Source organism: Rattus norvegicus, chromosome Y (assembly GCF_021556685.1).
Source record: "Rattus norvegicus strain SHRSP/BbbUtx chromosome Y, alternate assembly SHRSP_T2T, whole genome shotgun sequence".
Classification (NCBI taxonomy): domain Eukaryota; kingdom Metazoa; phylum Chordata; class Mammalia; order Rodentia; family Muridae; genus Rattus; species Rattus norvegicus.
The window spans coordinates 70,440,337-70,463,398 of record NC_141555.1 but is presented as its reverse complement, the minus strand read 5'-3'; positions in this window follow the sequence as shown (position 1 = coordinate 70,463,398).

The window sequence follows — 23,062 nt, the reverse complement described above, 5'->3', positions numbered from 1 at the left end:
GCTGCCCTTGTCTTGGTATAAAAAATGGAAGAAATACGTGGTCCTCTGGAAAGGTCAGTGAGTCTTTGGAAAGATTGAGTGGTATCCCTGAACAGATAACACTGATCTGAGCCTTACACATATGAGTATCAGGAGCTGGGAGCCTCTCAGAAGCATCTGGACTTCCCTGTTCTTATGGTTCTTGGAAGCCAGAGAGTTTATACTTTCTTTCTCCCAAAATGCAAGACTTGGGAAGAGCACCATTGTTTTCCTGAGAGCTCATGGCTTTTATTCTTTTTGCCCAGAAGAAAAATGTCCTGAGAATGAAGGGAAAGACAAGTATTGTGTCCTCAGCTCAGAGTAAACCCTTGCATTGGATTCCTACAGTGCAGGTTGTTTCTGACACTGATATCTGGGAACGGGAACTCCTAGTTAAGACTCTATTGTCTCAGTTTTTTCAACTCTTATTTCTCTTATTTCACACACACAAATCCTACAAATAATTTACTTCCTCTATGCTGTGTGTGGCATACTGGATTTATCCAAGTTATGAAATATATACTCCACAAGCAAGTCAAACCCAATGTCAAAAAAAGAATTCAGAATTCCTCTTCTGTCTTGAGAAAGCATTCTGTGCATGAGCAATGAATACATTTTAAAGTTTAAGAGCTATGACTTGTAAACAGTAACAACTGTATCCCACTTTTCAAACAGCATTTCTCAGATTTCTCAGTGACTCAACTTTGATTTCATGTACCTGTAATAGCTCAGTTCTCATGATTGTAGGATTGAACCAGGTCATTACTAGACATAATTGTGTAGGGACAGTAGGAGCTTTGACAATTCTTCAATTTGGAAAACCTAAGAAACCATAATGGCAACAGCTTAATGCAAAAGGTAGAAATCTGTGCTTGGGTAAAGACCATAGTTCTTGGACACTCCAATCTGTTAAAAAATTAACTCTGCCAATCCCATAAAACTGCTTCTGTTACTCTTAATTGTTTTAATCTCATGAAATTTTTGCCACCCTCCTTTTCTCTCTTTACAATTATCCCTCTAAACATGTTATCACTTTGCACTTTAAAAGTTTTCTTTTGTCCTATAGTAGAATATTTATAATCAAATTCTTGAGTTTCATAAAAGTAGGTGATTTATTGTAGTAAAATATTCTATTCACAATTTATTGTATTAATTTTATTAATTCATCAAAAACTGACCTATTTATATTATCTACTTATCTTTTAAACTATAGAAGCTTTGATTTATTGAAGTCTTTACAGTCTTTGAGAATATTGGCTGTAGCGTTCTTATATGTATTCAGGATGGATCATGTGTATTTCTTATGTCTTCTTACTAATTCTTTGCTTTATAACTATGCCAATCCATGGTCTTTGTTATATATTTTAAAACTATTTTGAGTGCAATATTTCCTCGATTTTTCTCCCATTGTTTGAAATTGTAATACAGAAAAGATAATGAGTTTTGTGTGTTAATTTTGCATTCTACTACCTCATGAATGCATTTTCAGCTTTAAGAAACTTATTTTTTTCAGAGTAAAATTGTTTCTATGATCACTTCTAGATAATTCACAGTGGTCTTGGCATTTTAAATATCTTTATCCACAATATTTTATAATATATTATCAGATTATTGTGAAGGGTATTTTTCAATAGATTTTCTAAAGGTATGATTTGAATTGGTGTGAAGGAAGGGTAAGGAATTTTGTGTGTTCCTATTGTATTCTGCTTTTATGAATGTATTTTGCAGTCTTAAGAGACTGATACATTTTTAGAGTTTTTAAAATGGTACCATGATATCTGCAAATGAGAACAATTTAACTTCTTCATTTTTATTGTATTACCTGGAACTTCTTCAGTTGTCATAACACTTTAGCTAAAATTAAAAATACTGTAATACATTGGTATGAAACCAGAGTATATATTTTCTTGTTCCTAGTTGCAGTGGAACTGCTTTGAATTTTTCTCTCTTTATCACAATGATAGTGGTGGTCTTGCTGTACCTTGTCTTTATTATGTTGAAGTATATCCTCTATAGCTATAGCTTCTCCAGGACTTCTGCCTTGAATGAATGTATTATTTTTTACCGGTAATTTTTTCGCCTAATGAAATAATGGTGTCTTTTGTGCCTTTTATCATTTTATGCAGTACCATACATTTGTTGATATATATATATATATATATATATATATATATATATATATATGTATATATATATATGATATATATGATAGATCAAACTTGTATGTCTCGGATTTAAAAAAGCTTACTTGGTTGAAGATTAATTTTAATGTCGTCTTGAATCTGTTCACAAGAATTCTATTGAGAATATGTGTGTATCAGTGGAAATTAGTATGTAATACTCATTCTTCCTCTCTTTCTTTCAGTAGTCTATAATTCTTTCTCCCTCTCTCTTTACCTTTCCATTTTCTTCATTTTCCCCCTGTCTCACTCTTTCTCCTTTTTTCTCTGTCAATTGTTGGATAATACCAGATTCAAAATAGAAATTTAATGTATTCAATCCTTTTGTCCACTTTATGGAATAGTCTAAGAAACTGTCAATGCTCTTTAAATGTCTAATCAAATTTTTAAACTGAATACATGTGGTCCTATGATATTTTAGGAGGGAGATATTAAATAACTGATGCTGTGTCATTGTTTAGTATAGTGCTGTTTAAATTATGCATATTGGGGTGATTTAATATTGGTATATCAAATACATCTAGTAAATCATTAATGTTTTAAAACATACTATAGATTTCTGACTGTAAATATAAAAAGTGTTTTCTCCACATCTCCTCTCTTCTCTTTAATTTTGTTAATTCCAATCTTTCTTTACCTAATTTGGCCAGAGGTTATGACAATCTTGTTAATATTTTCCAAGAATGAACTCTTCTTTCATTCATTATATAGTTGTCTTCATTTTATTGATTTAGCCATGATGAGTTGGATATACATGTTACACCCCTTCCACAAGGCTCAAAGCCACCCTGAAAGAAAGGGCAAAGGGACTGTAGGGCCCAAAATGTGGGGGTGATCATAGGAAATCGTGTCTTCTGGATACACAGAGGGCTGACCTCATGACACACAGCAGCTGTGGTTCCCTGCACAGCCTCAAGCCAGTCAACTGTCCAGAATGCAGTGTGAAAGCCTGAAATCCGTTACTCCTAACGGACACATTGTGGACCGTTAGTGTCTTCTGTTGGGGGGTTGAACGATTTTTGTAAGGGATCATCATGGGGTTATTAAACAGTATTTTAATGTAGAAGATATACAAAGGTGGGATTCAAAGAAATATAGTGATATAGGTAAATTAATGGGAAAATTATCGTCAAAATATTTTGGTGGAAATTCTCAAAAAATAAAAGAATTAAAGTATATTCCTCAATATTATGTACACAGAGAATGTTTTTCTTATATACAGATGTTTAATAAGGTGACCTTAATGAATTCTGTTACAACAGATCTGCCAATTCTGTGAGTTTAGTGAGATCACATTATATGTTTTGATCTTAGTAAGTTTAAAGTGGCTATTTTCAAATATAGTAAGCGTTTTTTCCATGTACACGTTCAAAAATGGGCTTCTATAAATTATAATGTAAAGACTAAAACACTGTATATCCAGAAAAAAATAAATTGGGTACATATCTAAACAAAACATTCACAATTGAAGAAACTTAAATGACTAAGACTCTAATACAAAATATATATCATCCTTATACATTACAGAAATGCAAATCAAAATTATTCTGACATTTTTTCATCCCTTTCAGAAACCTTAATTTAATAACTAATGAGCCAACTTATCTTTACTGTGTTATGGAGAGAGGAGAACATTGCTATTCTCCTGGTGGGAACGCAAACTTCTACAGCAACTTTAAATCAGTATGATGTTTCTTCATGAATGTAGAAATGGATGCACCTAAAGATATAACTCGAGGACATATATCCAAATGTTGATTTATTCTAGTATAGAGACCCTTGATGATTTGGAAATATTCAAGTTGTTCTTTAACAAATGAATGCATAAGGAAAATACGGTGCATTGACAGACTGGAAAAGGAAAGCATGTGATTTTCAGGACAGTGAATGGATCTTGTGAAAGTCATCATAGATGACTTAACCCAGATCAAAAAGGGAAAATGGGATACTTATTCACTTTAATCTGAATGTTAACTCAGCAAACTGTGTATCTGTATGATCAGTTTAGTGTCCGCTGTCCCCATTTTGGGAAGTACAAGTGCACTTATGAATTGCTGAGGGACACAGTCAGGAAAAGGGATGTCAAATGTGAAGAGACAGGGAAGAGGGCCTAAAAGAAATTCAGAACCGCATTCTACAGTCCATGTTGTCCTTTGCTTTACTGATGGCTGGTAATTTTTGTATAAAATAAGGATTTTGGAGATTATCATTAGAAGTAGGTATACAATATTTATATTGTTCTATTCACGCTTTAACTGGGCACACTTTGTTGTCAATATCATCGTAAAAAATAAAATTGGAAAACAGAATTTTTGAGTACATATTCAGGAATATATATAAAGTCCTCTTTCAAAGAATGTACAATAAGAAAATGTAATACAATATTCATTCAACTAAACGTCTGGAGGGAAAATATTGGACTTTGGGAAAGAGAGAAAACCTAGAAACTTGAAATGTCTGTCACAGGAATGGACCTGGGAGTGGAATTATTATCCAGAAGAATCTCCTCCATCCCATGTTCCTAGATCTTTTTTATACATACCGAGCCCCTGACCAACATTCTCTATTCCGATCACGTAAGTGCTAATGAAGCAAAGAGAGGTCTCTAGCTTTAGAGATATATAGTACATAAAGGTTTCCACTGTGTCACAGGAGACTCTCCTGGAAAAGGCACCCTCAAATCTGGTCAATGTAAGGAAAGCTGTTCAGCAGATAGGCCATGGCGGTTCTCAGTGACATCATCATTAGGCCTCCCTGAAAAATCTCTTGTATCCTGGAGAGCCCGAGGTTTTCTGTGATGTCACAAGTGTCATGGTGACAGCAACCCCCTCTTGGATATTTTTGAGGACCTCTAGGGTAACTCATTGACCTCTTATTCCAGCTAAACAGCCATTTGGGAGGGAGATAAAAGAGAAGGAAGCTGGCCTTCTGTCTTTGTATAAAAAAAGGAAGAAATAAGTGGTCCATGGGAAAGCTCGGTGTGTCTTGGGTACGGATTGAGTGGGTTCGCTGAAGAAATAGCCTTGATCTGAGCCTTCCACACATGGTAATCAGGAGCTGTGATCCCCTAAGAATCATCTGGACTTCCCTGCTTGATGTGGTTACTGGAAATCAGAGAGTTTATATAATCAGTTTCTTCATTCCAAAAGCCAGTTGTTGAGAAGGGCACAGTTGTTCCCCTCAGAGCTCATGGCTTTTACTCTTTTGCCCTGAAGAAAAAGTCCAAAGAAACAAAGCAAAGACAAGTATTGTCTCCTCAGCTCAGAGTAAACTCCTCCATGCTTTGGATACCTATAGTGCAGTTTGTGTCTGACACTGATATCCGGGAGAGAAGAGATTCTAGTTGAGATTTCATCATCTCAGTCTTTCCACTAGTATTACTCTGAATAACACTTCAGATTTACGCGTCAATATGTGTGATTACTTGGCAGCTTTTTCTTTTTTTTTATAACTTTCATTTTTGTTTTATTTTTAGCAAATTTTACTGCTTTTTTTTAACTGGATGCTTCTATATTTACATTTCAAATATTATTTCCTTTCCCAGTTTACTGCCCATAAGATCCTTACCCATTCCCATTTCCTTCTTCTCTAACCAGCCTTTCTCCAGCATGACATTCCCTTGAACTGAAAGATGTACAAGGGAGGACAAGGGCTTCTCTTTCCAATGTTTCCCAAAAAGGTCATAGTCGGCCTTTGGAGATAGCTCAGTCCATGTACTTTCTTTGTATATTGGTATAGTATGAGAAACTCTGGTTCATTGGCATTGTTGTTCTAATGTGGTTGAAATTTCCTTCAGCTCTTCTAATCCTTTTTCAAAATCTACCAACAAGAGTTCCGTTTTCAGTTCACTGGTTTGCTACTAGCATTCACTTCTGTATTTGACATGCTCTAGCTGTGTCTCTCAGGAAATAACTTTTTCAGGTTCCTGGAAGAATGCACTTCTTACCTTCATCAATCTTATCTAGTTTGGTTGGCTGATGTATACTGTCCCACGCGCGACCTCGCCAGCAAGAAAACACGCGTGGACATAGGAATCCTAGCTGCGACCAAACTTTATTGATATCTTAAGGAGGAAGCCCTGCGCGCCAGCATGGCACGCTTATATACACCCTAGCGTGGCACATCCACACCTGATTGGTCGCTTACTCATGATCTAATCAGGCATGCCCTGGAGTGGGCAAAGACCTGGCACGAAGGCACTCTTGCACATGCGCACACAGTTAACTTCCTGAAAGGAAGTCGGCTGGCGACGGGAAGACCGGCGCCATCTTGTCTAGCTCGGCCTTCCACGTGGGGAGCAGAGGAAGCCAGCGCCATCTAATGGTGGCGAATGTTATTGCGGCCCTCTACAGTATACATATGATTTTTGTGGCTCCTACACCTATGTGGTTAAGTTAATGTTAACATGGATTCTGCTCAACTATGTCAAGAATGTAGAATTCACAAATGACAATTTCAAATAGACTCCCTCCTGTTTTTGTGAACCTATTGAAGTAGACATTTAACTGCTCCTCAAGCCACATTTCTCCGTGCACATCATCCAGTATCTTAGAATTGGCCTGAACAAAGAATCATGGTAAAACATCCTAAACCCCCAATCCCCTGGCCATGGGAACACTGGAAGCTACATAGTGTAGAATTGATATCAAATGGGATAAGAAACCTAACTCAATAGTCCATGTTGTCCTTTGCTTTCCTGATGTCTGGTAATTTTTCGATAAAATAAGGATTTGGGAGTTTATCATTTGAAGTAGCTACACAGTATTTACACTGTTATACTCAGTCTATAGCTGGACCTACTTGTGACCAAAATCATTGCAAAAAATGGAATTGGAAAACAAAATTTTTGAGTACACATTGAGGAATATTTACAAAGTCCCTTATCAAGGAACTTACAATCAGTAATTGAAATACAATATTCATTCTATTCAAGGTTTGTAGGGAAAATACTGACCTTTGAGAAACAGAGAAACCCTAGAAAATTGAACTGTATGTCACAAGGATGAACCTGTGACATATAGAATAAAAATATTATCTAGAAGAATCTCCTACACTCCATGTTCCTAAATCTTTTCTACCCATGCCAAGACCCTAATTCGACCAGCAAAGAAGACAGGACCAACAAAGATCTTCTTCAAGCAGTTTTATTCAGGAACCTTGATACAATCTTCTGACCCTGGGGAAACCCTGGAGCACACTTAAATAGCTACTGCTGGCCAATCCCAGCAAGCTACGTGCGTCATGAAGATAGGCTCTCACTATGTGGAAGCTGGGAGGCCAGGCAGGCATAGCCAAATAAGGACTTCCTTACTACAAGGAGCACGCACCATTGGGAGTGTGGAAGGCGGAAACCAGTACCATCTTTGAGGCGCACCATGTCGCAACTGCCTATCGTTCCCCCTTTTTTGTTTAATTAATCAAGCAGGCAAAAGCACCACTGAGAGTGGCGACCCATCAAACCCCCCATCTTAGGATCATCTGTTCATTAAACCAGTCTTAGGACACCTCGTCTCCCACAAGGTCCCATGCCTTAGGTAGAAGGGAGGTTGCCCGTCACTGGGCAGGGTCACTCATATACTCAGGTGTGAGGTACAACAAGGTCTTCTGAATGACCGCAAGCCAGGGTTGAGGGGACTGTCCTGATTTAATGGCTGCAAATACCTGTACCACCATAACCGCATGCCGCCTCTGAACAAACCTCATTCTACATAGACACCACAGGCGCACTGGGAAGACCAGCAGCAAGAGTCCAGTTAGGTCCGCCCACTCCCTCAGATGATTCATAGCAGCGTCAATCCAAGATGACAATCCCGTAGCAAGTCTAGCATCTGCACGTGTGGTGTTCATGGTCATGATGGCTACAGGTAGCTGATCCATTAAGAAATCGAATTCTCCTGTCCAAATACCTAGAAGATAACTTGACTATTTTTAAACAAATTACAGGAGTGGACTTAAAAGTCATGATGTATCGGCATGAGTCTCGGGAACACCGATAGTATCCCCCACAGGGGTTCCATTTGGACAGCATTTGGGTCACACCGAGAAGCGTGAGCAGCAGCTGGATCTTCATTCTTGTTGTACCTCCTGGTCAATATTTCAGGGACCCACAACGGATCTTGATGGTCCTGAGGAAACACACAAACAGACACTCTAGCCCATGCCAAAACGGGATCTGGCCCATGCCACAAGTCAATGATCACGTCTTTTCATTTCACATAACATTTCAATGTGCCCACCTGACACTGATGTCGGTCAGCGGCAGAAAGGACATCATCATCCAAAATTAAAAAAATTAAGAGTAAAAAGGGCTAAGGATATCTGTTCCTTGGGGGTTCTACCATGCCCTATTCCCCCTTTTTGTTTAATTACACATTCCTTCAAGGTACTATGTGCTTGCTCAACAATACCTTGACGTTGGGGATTATAAGGCAGGCCATGGCTCAACTGCACATCCATCTGTTTATAAAAGGATTTGAAAGATTTGGCAGTTTAAGCTGGAACATTATCAGTTTTTAAGTGTTGAGGCTTTCCCCAAACAGCCCAGGCTTATAGGCAGTGTCCAATAACATTGCGTGCGTTTTCTCTATTCATAGGGGTAGCATGAATGACTTCTCAACAAGTATCCACAGAAACATGAATGTATTTTAGAGTCCCAAATGCAGATATGTGAGTTACATCCATTTGCCAAATCTTTAGAGGCAAGAGGCCTCTAGGATTAACCCCGACACTTGGTCCATGGTGAAAAGTGATACACTGTTGACATCCTAAATCTATCTGTCGAGCATCTGCTCAAGACAGATGAAACTTCTGCTCTAAGGTCTTAGTAGGCACATGAAATTGTTGATGAAACTGTCGGGCTTGATCCAATGATGAGCTTAAGAAGATGAACTCCATTCCGGTACATCTATCCACAAGATCATTTCACTCACTGAGAGGAGCAGGCAAACCTTTATGAGCTCTAATATGTTGGACAAAAAACTTGTGACCTCTTTTCCAGATCAATTCCTGAAGTTCCATCAGCAGCTGGCATACCGTGAAGCTAATTTTAATAGGGCCAGCCACTTCTAATATCTTAACTGCATTAACAAATATGATGAATCAGAGAGCAAATTAAAGGCAAAGGAACAATTTTGAGTTCAATTATTTGTGGAGAGCTGGGTTGATATTGACACAAAATTGGCTCCTGTTGGTTAATCACATAAGCTTCACAGCCATTTTTGGATCCACGTGTAAAAATGTTCGGTGTCCCCTGTATAGGAACACTGGAGGTTACCATAGAAAGATCACGGGATGTTCTTTAAAGAAGGATAGCAAGGAGTGTTCTGGATAATGATTATCTATTTCTCCATGGAATCCACAGCATAATATAGCCCAATCATCCACAGTGCCACACAAGATCTTCATCTGATGACCTATAGGGCACTATGATCGAGGTTGGGGAAACACCAAAAATTGTGTGTACTTCTGGATCCCATTCAGGGCTAAGCGTGCAACTGGTGTAGGATAATACTCTACTGATCTAGCTGGAGAAGCCTTGGGATAAACACAAAGCAGAGGGCCATCTTGCCACAACAATCCTGTGGGCTGCATGTAGGTGTCTGGAATGCATTACTCAATGTCTGCACCCTCCTTCCATCGATGTAAAATTGTGCCTTGTAATACTTTTTCAACCTTCTTTAAAGCTTCCCTTGCTTCACCAGTCAATTGTCTAGGAGAACCCAAGGCCGAATCCCCAACTAAAGTATTATACAATGGTTTTAATTAATAATTTGGTAATTTTAAATAACATCTGACCCAATTACTATCGCCTAGTAATTTTTGAAAATCATTAAGAGTCTTAAGATTATCTTTTCTCAATTCAACCTTCTGGGGGATAATGGTATAAGGACTTACTTTTGCTCTTAAATAATTTACAAGACTGCCCTTTTGTACCTTTTCCAGGGCAATAATCAATCCCTTACCTTCTAGCAAATTAACTAAATTTCCATATGCTATATCTAAAATCTCTTCATTCTTTGCAGTTAAAAGGATATCATCCATAAAATGGATGCATTTCAGTGCAGGAAACCACTGTCTTATTGGGGCAATGGCGTTGCCCCCAAAAAGTTGACACATAGATGGGCTATTGGCCATACCCTGTGGTAAAACTACCCATTCATATCGTTGCTCAGGTTCTTCATGATTGCATGATGGAACAGTAAAAGCAAATCTTTCACTATCCCTTGGACAAAGAGGTATGGAGAAAAAGCAATCTTTTATATCAATCACTACAACAGGCCAACAGGCTGGCAGAGAGCATAAAAGAGGAAGCCCTCATTGCACTGAGCCCATGATTTGCATCTGGTGATTAATAACTCATAAATCATGCAACAGTCTCCATTTCCTTGACTTCTTTTTAATCACACATATTGGAGTATTCCAAGGTAATACTGGTGGTTTTATATGCTTTGTAGCCTGCTTTAGCTGCGGCAAGCTTCTCAGAAGAAAGCAGCCACTGAGGAACCCACACCGGCTCCTCTGTTTTCCAGGTAATGGGAACCCATCCTCAGCGGCCCCTAGGAAAAACCCAGGTCCTGATTCCTTTCTCTCTGTTGGGCAGTTATAGGGCTTGTCCTACCCTGCATGTGTTTCCCTATTCCTTTACTGGGAAAATAGCCCACATGTTTCATAATTTTTAGTGAAGTTTCAGAATACTCAGTGGTGAATTTGAAACCCATATCTTTCAGCAAATCTCTCCCCCAAAGGGAAATGGGCAAATCCAACACATAGGGTTGCATAAACCCTGAATGCCCTTCCTGATCTCTCCAATTCATTTGTCTTGCACTCATATTAGGAGCTCTTGCATAATGGAGACATTGTAATGTTTGAGATGAGGCCTGTACTGGTCATCCAGAGGGCCAATCTTTCTTAGCTATTATACTTCTATTGGCCCCTGTATCCAACAGTCCTAGGATCCTTTTACCATCTACCCTCAGCTTCATTACTGGGCGTTGGTTTAAACCCAAGGTCAAAAATGTAAGGTCAGAACCTGTGGAAACAAAGCCATTCTCTCCCCTCTCTCTAGACTTGGCTACAACTCTTTCATGAAGCCTAGGCAAAAGTAATAGCTGGGCTATTCTGTCCCCAGGGCAAATGACAGTAATCCCTTTTGGTGATTCTACCATGATCTTGACTACCACGGTATGATCTGGGTCAATAACTCCTGGATGGACGTGTAGTCCTTTTAAATCTGTAGATGATCTCCCTATAAGTAACCCTAATGTGCCAGGTTCAAGGGGTCATTTAAAATCAGTTTCTATCAACTGGACTCCCATCCAAGGAGTTTGTACGAGTCTGGTGGTAGAGCAGAGGTCCAGTCCTGTGGAGCCTTTAGTGACTCTCCTTGGCCCCTCGGATGGCGAAGGGACAGCCATCTCTTGTGACTCTGTTCTACATCCTGATTCTCGACTGCCCCATATATTTGTTAGCCCTGGGGTCGTGGACCCGGCTGTCCATTTTTTTGACCTGGTCCACCAAAACCCGAGCTAAGAGGCTGCCCATTGATTTCTTTTACCAAGTAGCACTCATGAGCCCAATGGTTCCCCTTTTTGCACTTGGGGCACAGCCCTTGTTGCCTTGGGCATTGGCAACTTCCTATACTGAATAGACTTCTCCTTTCTGGACATTGCCTTTTTAGGTGCCCCTGTTGACCACACTTAAAACACACTCCTGAACTTCCTCCTTTTCTCTGCGTCATCTGCAAAAGTGCAGCCGCAAGTCCAGCATTAGTCACAGGTCCCACTATTTCTCTACAGACCTTCATCCAAGCCTCAAGTCCCTTATTCTTGTAAGGAGTGATAGCGGCTCAACATTCCTTTGTGACTGTTCATAGGCCAACTGTTTAATCAAGGGACTAGCAGTATCAGGGTCGCCAAAGACTCTCCCAGCTGCTTCCACTAATCAGGCTACAAAGTCAGAGAATGGCTCCATAGGTCCTTGAAGGATCTTGATGAGGTTTCCACTCACTTTTCCCTTATTAGGTAAGGATTTCCATGCCTTTGTTTCAACTTCATTAATCTGCTGGGAAACCTGTCCTGGATACCCTGTCTGAGCTTTGCCAAAGCGTCCCTGACCCAGCAGCGAATCTCTATCCCAGGCAGCCTGGCCGCCCCTCCCCTCTCTACCAAGTTAGCGGCAGCATGTTCATTGGAAAACTCAATAAGAAAAGCTCTCCATTCCAAATACTGTCCCAGACTAAGACAGGCCCGAGCAAGTTTAATCCAATCACTAGGAGTCATGAAAAATCTGTGTAAGACCTCAACCTGAGGTATGGTAAATGTGGCCATAATGCCACATGTCCTAACTGATTCCATCAGGGACTTGATCACCTTAAAGTCTAAAGGCTCATGATACCTTTGTTGATTAGCATCCACATAAACAGGATAGGCCAGATGCAGTTCTGGTTGGACTGGCTTCCACACTTCTTGGCAGAATGTACTACCCGTTTGTCGCACGCCCAATGTCTCGCCAACAAGAACGACACACGGCAACAGGATTCTTCTGCGAACAAGCCTTTACTGTACAGCTCTCTTGAACAGGGACAGGGAGACCTCAAGCAGCAAGAGTGCTTGCCTTATATAGACAGCAGCTGAGGCTATGCTAAGTGTGCTTCAGGGATTGGTGGAGCATGAATTACCTCATTAGCATGGTGCTGCTCCCTCATTAGCATATTATCAGCCAACTGATGCCAGGTGCAAAGCCTGCACATGCTCAGTCTTGTTCACCACAGGAGGGTGCCCTGCACCCAAAACTCTACTTCCTTCCTCTACAACATTGCAGGGAGGAGGAGCTGAGAGGAACCACCCAGGAAGTTCCTCCACCATTTTAGGCTTTTTCCTTTTCTTCTTCTGAATATGTTTCATCTGTTTCTTCCTCTGTATCTGTCTTTTCTGATTCTGTCTCCTTTGTGCTTCACTGCTTTTCTGACCTCCCCTCTTGAAGCATTTCTTGGGCAGCTTGCCCCTTCAATATAGTTGCCAGACAACATTTTTGATCCTCAAGACAACTACACACTAAGCGCCACACTGGATGGACCCCGGGTCTTAGAGTCCCCTGTTCCCAGGCAAAATCAAGGTCTTTCCCTAATGTTTCCCAACTTGCCACAGTAAGATTACCAGAGACTGCGAACCAGGGGGCAATCTCATCGCATTCACTCAAAAATCTCTCTATGGTGCTCCTTTTTATTTTTAGTTTCTTTTTTTTTTTTATTCATTTATTATATATAAGTACACTGTAGCTGACGTCAGACACACCAGAAGAGGGGATCGGGTCTCTTTACAGATGGTTGTGAGCCACCATGTGGTTGCTGGGAATTGAACTCAGGACCTCTGGAAGAGTAGTCGGGTGCTCTTAACCGCTGAGCCATCTCTCCAGCCCTATTTTTAGTTTCTTACGCTCAAACAGCTCTTGAAGAGCCAGAAAAATTGGATGAGACTGTGAGGTCCCCATGACAAAAATTTTCTACGCTTCTACGGCTAAATTCACCAGGCGTCTTCCTAATTTCAGTTTGCTGCTACTGAGAACTTTCTTGTTAACTACCCTGAGAATTTATAGCCACTTATTTCCCACGGTCCTTATGGTCCCACATTACCTTGGGAATGTTCCAGAGCTGCCCTGACTGCAAGAAGTTCTGATTTCAGGAGGGTCCCTATATGGGCCACCACTTGCCGAGCCCAATCACAACCAGCAAGGAAGACACGAATAGTGAAGATCTTCTTCAAGCAGTTTTACTCAGGAACCTTGATACAATCTTCTGACCCCATGGAACCCCCCACCACACTTAAAAAGCTAGTGCTGGCCAATCCTATCAAGCCATGTGGGTCATGCCGATACACTGTCACTATGCAGAAGCCAGCAGGCCAGGCAGGCATAGCCAAATAAGGACTAGTTTACTACAAGGAGAGCTCACCATTGGGATAGTGGAAGGCAGAATCCAGCACCAACTTTGAGGCCTGGCACGTCGCAGCTTCCTACAGTCACTTTTCAAGGAATTTACCATAAGAAATGGAAATACAATATTCATTAAATTAAAGGTCTATAGGGAAATTATTAGACTTTGGGAAACAAAGAAAACCTAGAAATTTGAACTGTATGTCACAGGAGTAAGCCTGTGACATACAGAATAAAAATATTCTCTAGAAGAATCTCCTAAACTCCATGTTCCTAAATCTTTACTACTCATGCCAAGCCCCTGAATAACTTTCTCCATTCAGAGCATGTAACCACTAGTGAAGCAGAGCGTATTCTGTAGCTTTAGAGCAATGGAGTACATAAAGGTTTCCACTGTGTCACAGGAGACAATCCTGGAAATTGTTTACTATTTGGCCTCTAATTCAGAGAAATTTGGGTGTGATAACAAAGAAGAATGAAGAGATTGGAAATGGGTAGAAAGAAGCTGGCCTTCTCTCTTGGTATAAAAACAAAGAAGAAATATGTGGTCCTTGGGAAAGCTCAGTGAGTCCTTGGTAGGGATTGAGTGGTATCGCTGAACAGATAGACTTAATCTGAGCCTTCCACATAAGGGAATAAGGAACTGTGAGGCTCTCAGAAGCATCTGGACTTCCCTGTTCTTATGGTTCCTGGAAGTCAAAGGGTTTATATCATTCATTTCTTTACTCCAAAAGCCAAGTTTTGTGAAGGGCACAGTTATTTTCCTGAGAGGTCATGACATTTACTCTTTTTTTCTAGAAGAAAAGGTCCTAAGGAAGAAAGGAAAAACAAGTATTGTGTCCCTAACTCAAGGTAAACTCCTCCAGGCTTTGGATACCTATAGTGCAGTTTGTTTCTGACACTGATATGTGGGAGAGAGAAGTGCCTCTAGTTGAGACTTCATCATCTCAGTCTTTCCACTAGTATTACTCTTACTACGACATCAGCTTTCAGAGTCAATATTTATGATCACTTTGCAGCTTTATTTTCTTTTATATCATTCATTTTTTATACTTATGCAAATTTTTTGCTTTTTAACTAGATGTTTCTATATATACATTTAAAATATTATTTCCTTTCCCAGTTTCCTGCCCACAAGATTCCTACCTGTTCCATTTCCTTCTTCTCTAACCAACCTTTCTGCCACATGACATTGCCTTGAACTGGGAGATAAACTAGGGAGGACAAGGGCTTCTCTTTCTAATGTTGCCCAAAATGGCCATCCTCTGCAACTTATTCATTTGTAGCCATAGGTCAGTCCATGTACTTTCTCTGTATATTGGTCTAGTAATAAAAAAGCTCTGGTTCATTGGCATCATTGTTCTTATGGGGTTGAAAGCACCTTCAGCTCTTCTAATCCTTTTTTCAAAATTTACCAAAAGGAGGTCTGTTTTCAGTTCATTGTTGTGCTACTAGCATTCACTTCTTCATTTGTATCTGTGTCTCTCAGTAAATATCCATATCCAGTTCCTTGCAGAATCCACTTCCTACCTTCATTAATCTTATCTAGTTTTTTTTTTTTTGTTTTTTTTTTTGTTTGTTTTTTTGTCTGATGTATACATATATACTTTTGGTGGCTCTTACACCTATGAAGTTAATGGGAATTTTAACATGGATTCTGACCAACTATGTCAAGAATATAGAATTCAAAAATGATAATTTCTAAGAGACTACCCCTGTTTTTATGAACCTATTGAAGTAGACTTTATTTTTTTCTTTTTTTTTTTTCGGAGCTGGGGATCGAACCCAGAGCCTTGTGCTTGCTAGGCAAGCACTCTACCTCTGAGCTAAATCCCCAACCCTGAAGTAGATGTTTAACTGGTCTTCAAGCCATTCTTTTCCCTGCACATCCTCTGGCATATTAAATTTGGCCTGAAGAAAGAATCATGGTAAATCATCCTAAACCCTCAAGTCACGCCATGGGAACACTGGAAGCTAGATAGTGTAGTACTGATATCAAATGGGACGATAAACATAATTCAGTAGTCCATGTTGTCATTTGCTTTCCTGATGTTTGGTAATTTTTCGATAAAATAACAATTTGGGAGATTACCATTTGAAGTAGGTACAGAGTATTTACACTATTATACTTACTCTATAACTGGGCCCCATTTGTGAACATATCATTGCAGAAAATGGTATTCCAAAACAGAATTTTTGAGTACATTGAGAAATATTCGTAAAGTCTCCTAACAAGGATTTTAAAATAAGAAATTGAAATACAATATTCATTCAATTATACATCTGTAAGGAAAATACTGGCTATTAGGAAACAGAGAAACCCTAGAAAATTGAACTGTATGTCACAGGAATGGATCTGGGGATAAAAATATTTTCTAGAAAAATCTCCTACATTCCATGTTCTTAAATCTTTTTCACCCATGCCAAGCCTCACTGCATGTAACTACTAGTGAAGCAGAGAGAAATCACTAGCTTTAGAGAGAAGGAGTATATAAAGGTTTCCACTGTGTCACAGGAGACATACCTGGAAAGGGCATCCTTGAATCTGGTCAATGTAAGGAAAGCTGTTCAGCAGGTATGCCATGGCGGTTCTCAGTGACATCATCATTAGGCCCTGAAAAGTCTCTTGTATCCTGGAGAGCCCTAGCTTCTTCTGTGATGTCACAAGTGTTGTTGTGACTGCAACTGCCTCTGAGATATTCCTTCAGTATCTTTAGGGTTTACTAATAGGCCTCTACTTCAGAGCAAATTTGGGAGTGATAACAAAGAGGATGAAGAGAACAGAAATGGGGAGAAAGAAGCTGGTCTTCTGTATTTGTATAAAAAACAAGGAAGAAATATGTGGTCCTTTGGAAAGGTCAGTGAGTCCTTTGTAGGGGTTGAGTGGTATTGCTGAAAACATAGCCTTGATCTGAGTCTTCCACCAGAGGGAATCAGGAGACTCTCCGAAGCATCTGCTCTTCTCTGTTCTTATCTCGACTTCTCTGTTTTTATGGTTCCTTGAAGACAGAGAGTTTATATCATTAATTTCTTGATACCAAAAGCCGAGTGTTGTGAAGGGCACAGTTATTTTCCTGAGACGTCATGACCTTTACTCTTTTTGTCAAGTAGAAAAGGTCCTAAAAAAGAAGGGAAAAACAAGTATTGTATCCCTAGCTCTGAGTAAACTCCTACATGCTTTGGATACCTATAGTGCAGTTTGTGTCTGACACTGATATGTGGGTTAGAGAAGTGCTTCTATTTGAGACTTCATCATCTCAGTCTTTCCCCTAGTATTTCTCTGAATAACACTTCAGATTTCTGTGTCAATATGTGTGTTTACTTGGCAGCTTTTTTTCTCTTATACCATTCTTTTTTATTTTTTAGCAAAATTTATTGATTTTTAACTGGATGTTTCTATATTTACTTTGAAAATATTATTTCCTTTCCAGTTTCTTGCCCATAAGTTTCCTACCCATTCCTTCTTTTCAAACCAGCCTTTCTGCCGCAATTCATTCCCTTGAACTGGGAGACAAATTAGGGAATACAAGGGCTTCTCTTTCCAATGTTGACCAAAAAAGCCATCTTCTGCCACATATGCATTTGGAGCCATAGGTTAGTCCATGTACTTTCTTTGTATATAGGTCTATTATGAGAAAGCTCTGGTTCACTGGCAATGTTGTTCTTCTCGGGTTGAAAGCACCTTCAGCTCTTCGAGTCCTTTTTCAAAATTTACCAACAAGAGGTCTGTTTTCAGTTCACTGGTTTGCTACTTGCATTCACTTCTGTATTTCACATGCTGTATCTGTGTCTCTCAGGAAGTATCTAAATCTAGGTCCTGGTAGAATGCACTTCTTCCTTCATCAATCTTACCTAGTTTTCTTGGCTGATGTGTACAAATATAGTTTTGGTGGCTCTTACACCTATTTTGTCAAGTGGAATGTTCCAATGGATTTTGCCCAACTATGTCAAGAATGTAGAATTAATAAATGACAATTTCTAAAAGACTCCCTCCTGTTTTTATGAACCTATTGAAGTAGACGTATAACTGGTCCTCAAGCCATTCTTCTTCCTGCCCATCATCTGGTATCTTACTTTTGGTTTTAAGAAAGAATCATGGTAAAACATCCTAAAACCTCTAGTCTGGTCATGGGAACACTGGAAGATAGATAGTGTAGTCCTGACATCAAATAGGACTAGATAACCAAATCCAATAGTCCATGTTGTCCTTTGCTTTCCTTATGTCTGGTAATTTTTTGTTAAAATAAGGATTTGGGAGTTTATCATTTGAAGTGAGCACACAGTATTTACACTGTTATACTCACTCTATAGCTGGGCACCCTTTGTGACCAAAATCATTGCAGAAAATGGAATTGGAACACAGAATTATTGAGTACACATTGAGGAATATTTACAAAATACCCTATCAAGGAATTAACCATAAGGAATTGAAATACAATATTCATTCAATTAAAGGTCTGTAGGGAAAATACTGGCATTTGGCAAACAGAGAAAACAGAAAAAATTGAACTGTATATCACAGGAATAAAACTGGGAATAAAAATATTATCTAGAATTATCTCCTACACTCCATGTTCCTAAATCTTTTCCACCCTGTCTAATTTTCTACATTCAGAGCATGTAACCACTAGTGAAGCAGAGAGAATTCTCTAGCTTTAGAGAGATGGGTTATGTAATGGTTCCCACTGTGCAACAGGAGACGTACAAGGAAAGTGCAAACTCCAATCTGGTCAATGTAAGGAAAGGTGTTCAGCAGGTAGGCTATTGCAATTCTCAGTGACATCATCATTAGGCCCTCCCTGAAAAAGCTCTTGTATCCTGCATTGAACTAGCTTCTTTTGTGATGTCACGAGTGTTGTCCTGACTGCAATTGAATCACAGATATTCGTTCAGTGTCTCTAGGGTTTACTAATTGGCTCCTAATGAAGAGTAAAGAGCCATTTGCGAGGGAGAAAAAAGAGGAAGATGATATCAGAGATGGGGAGAAGGAAGCTGCACTTCTGTCTTTGTATAAAAAAAGGAAGAAAAACGTGGTCTATAGGAAAGCTCGGTGAGTCCTGCGCAGGAGTTGAGTGGATTCGCTTAAGAGATATCCTTGATCTGAGACTTCCACATATGGTAATCAGGAGTTGGGAGCCTCTCAGAAGCATCTGGACTTCCCTGCTTGTTATGGTTCCTGGACATCAGAGAGTTTATATCATTAATTTCTTAGAAAATCCAAGAGTTAGGAAGGGCATAGTTGTTTACCTGAGAGCTCATGACTCTTATTCTTTTTGTCTTTTAGCGGGGCAGAGAGTGCTCAGGGAGTTACAAGACAGCATGTCAGAAACAGTGCGGGATAGAAGATTAAAGAGCTCAAAGAGAAAAGGTGCACGTAAGAAAACAGACACTCCCAAAGACTTTAGATCTGAGGGAGCGAGAGATTGGGGAAAGAACGCCCTGGGAGAGAAACAGAGAAAGGAGAAGAAAGCTCTGGAAAGGAGAAGCCTTTATCCGGTAAAGGAGTTAGAGGCTTTGGAGCTTGATAGTTCAGAAACAGACGAGCTTAGCTCCTCTGAGGAAGAGGATCTAGAAGATGAGGGAGCTCACTATGAAGAAGAAAGATATGGGCCTAGGTGGAGAGCCACTGTGAAGAAACCGAAAGTTATGGATCCTTTGTGGGCAAGGCTGATAATTTTGTTTAAACTTCACAGAGTCATACTGATCAGATTTGATAGAGGTAGACCACCTGAAAATATATTCAGGAGAATCAAACAAAAGGATATCTCAATTCTAAACTTTTGTCTTCAGAGTTGTAGTGTTTCACTTCCATACCATTTGTGAATGTCAGTCGTGCTGCTCAGATATCCCGTAATATATCTCAGTATCTTACAGGAATTTGGTTTCAACATGTTGATGGACATGATGGACCTAGCCAGGTGTCTAGGTCAGCTGGAGAAGCTGCCCAGAGGTGAGCGTCTACAGGAGCTGATTTTAAAGGTGCCAGCAGCTCCTCAGCTTCTTTGGTACTGGAGCTGATGGCTGTTTCTCTTAGAAAAATCCCTGACATATTATTTGACTTAGCAGGTGACAAGGTGCTTCTCTTAATATTACAGCTAGAAAAAGTAAAAAGGGTGCTTGGTCTAAATATTAAAGGTATGTGCAGCCAATTCAATTTTGTTTCTGATTGGTTTTAAATGTCTAAATATGCTCTACATGCCTTGGTTATCAACTATTGGCTGTTAAGTTATTAGATATGGTTAAAAGCGTATAACATTGGTAATAGAAAGTTGACATAAAACTGGTAATTTGGATAAAGTCATTCTAGACAACATGTGGCATGAGCCAACCTAGGGAAACAGGTCTAAATTGAGACAATATTTTTATGGAACTCTTAGAAACCAGGCTTCTAAAAGAATTTAGGACAATGTCTCTTTGTTGAGGTATTGGAGACCACACCATCGGGCATTCATTTGTAAGAATTGACAGTCAAACTTTGTAACGGTGTTTTGGAGACTAGAATTTAGAGGCTAGTTTGTTAGAAGTTGAGTTTTGCCTTCCAAAGTTGTGGTTTGTCCTGAAATTATCTGTATTTTGATGCTAATTCTACTGCCCCAAGAACAGATGCATAGTCACTTACTCAGAACTCAGGGTGACTTTCCAAAGTTGTGGCTGTGCTCTGGTGTTACAAGGAGAATTTAAGGATTGTGAATAAGGATTGCCAGTGTTGCACTGACTAACTCAAACTTATTTGTAAATAAGAAAAAATCAAACAGGTAGAGATTGTTACAAGATTTATGAAGGATTTATGAGGTTTTAGAACTTGTGAGAGCATTACAGCATGTTTGCTTACTCCAACTGCCATTTAAAGATAGATTTAGAGGATTATTTTATGCAGTTTGTTTATGTCATAGCGATTGTGAGTTTTCGTTTCGTGAGTTTGCTTATAATTTTAGAGAGCCCATAAAGTGATATCATTAAAAATTTTTACAAATAATGGCTAACAGCCTTATAGTATGTAATTTTGTCGCTTCTTCAATGTAAGAAGTTAGAACTTTAAATCTTTCAGAATGTATGGAAATTTTTACTACAAATCTTTGCTCTCAGAATGAGCTTTAATATTTGGGGAGTAGCTGTTGCACTACTCCAAAAAAGAATATTTGTGACTAATTTTAAGCTTCTAAGGATATGTTAATTGGCTAAGTACCTCACCTTACCAGAGGATTTTGGTCGTTCTTTGTTATCCACATTGGAGATAAAGCTTCAGTTGTGTTAATACAGAATTGTAGGCTAGAGTCATGGAAGTATTTTAAAAAAAGAAACCTGATAAAACATATCTTATTCCAAGCAAGAGTTAATTCGTTATTACAATATACTGATATTTGGCCTATTACATATACAAAATTTTCAGACAAAATTGTTAATTTTACTCTTTACATGCTTTTGTACTTCCTGTATATTTGTACATACAACCTATAAGAAATGCGCTTACTGTATTTATAGGTGGTTCATCACTTGTTTATTCTCTTGAGTTTCCCCTGCTTCAACACAGACTATTAAATTACGTGCTGTAGCCACTATTTTTAAAATGTTAAAAAATCAAGCTTTCAATTCACATACTGATAGTCAATGTGTGGCTTGTGGTTTACAATCGATTTCAATTACTTAATGCTTTACTAGAGACAAGTTTCCTACATGAAGTCAGTGAGGGATGATTTCAATGTGAATTGTTTGAAAACTCACTGTCCTTTCAGTGCTCTGGCTCAGACAACTAAACAAAACCATAGACCAAGCTCTTTGAAAATGGTAATGGAGTTGATATGAAAAGAGGAAGACTCCATTTGCTTACTTTCAATTCCCAGCCTCACCCTGCTAGCTCAGGGATTTCTAGTAAGACTGAATCTGGACAATATTTACAGAATTTGGCATTTCTAATTAATGCTTATGTTTAGGTAAATAAAGATTGTGAGGTGCTAGAGAGATGGCTTAGTGGTTAAGAACACTAAGTACTGTTCCTTAATAGACCATTTAAGAACTCAAATTGGATTGCCTGGACCCCTTAACGAGGGAGGACAATGATACTAGACAGTTTATATCATAATAAATAAAAAGGGGGAGTTATCCCTGTATGCTATACAATTATTTGATAATGCTCCTTTTATTTCAATTTTAAAATTTGGATGCCAAGGAACTCTGAATGTTGGTGGCACCCTACAACTAGGCATACTTCTGCCTAAGTGAAATAGAAAAATTCACGTACTGGCATGATCCTGTCCAGGTATTTTTATGGGGAAGAGGGAATGTTTTTTTTTTTTTTTCTACAGGATGCTACAAGAGTATGCCAGCTGCCAGAGGTGGTTGGTGAGACTTGCTGATCCTGGTTGCATGAAGATTCAGCTTTTGTGGTTCGGGTCCCTGGAGTCATTCCTCTGCCCTGAAAGGAAGATGGAAGATCCCCCCCTCATCTTTTGTCAACCACTGCGTGTGTCCCGTCCCACTGTGGCCTACGCTCAGACCCTATGTGCACTGCTGCTTTCTGGAGAAGACTGGACTCCATTACCCTTGCCCCCCTCATTCACCTGGTGACTCTTGCTGCCTTAACTGGTGTTGTCACTTTGCAGTCTATAGCTTCACAGGAATGCCACCTGCGTGAAGCTGCTGTGGACTGGGGAACTCTGCCCTGGTTATGCAGATCTCAGACATGGTTCCATTGCCTGCTGGTTGTTCCAAAAAAGAATGGCTGATCCTGAACTGTCCTGGGAAAGACCTTCTTATTTTCGCTGCTATTGTAGCAGCCAATTACTGCTGCAGCCATTGTGTCTGCAGTGTCTGCAGTTACCCTCCCCCCATTCTATTGTTAGGCAAGCACAGTGGGTGAACTTTGTGGAGTAGTTGATACCAATTGGGAATTCTAAATTTTATTATAGTAGCGGCTTGACTACGGCTCTTGGTGGTAG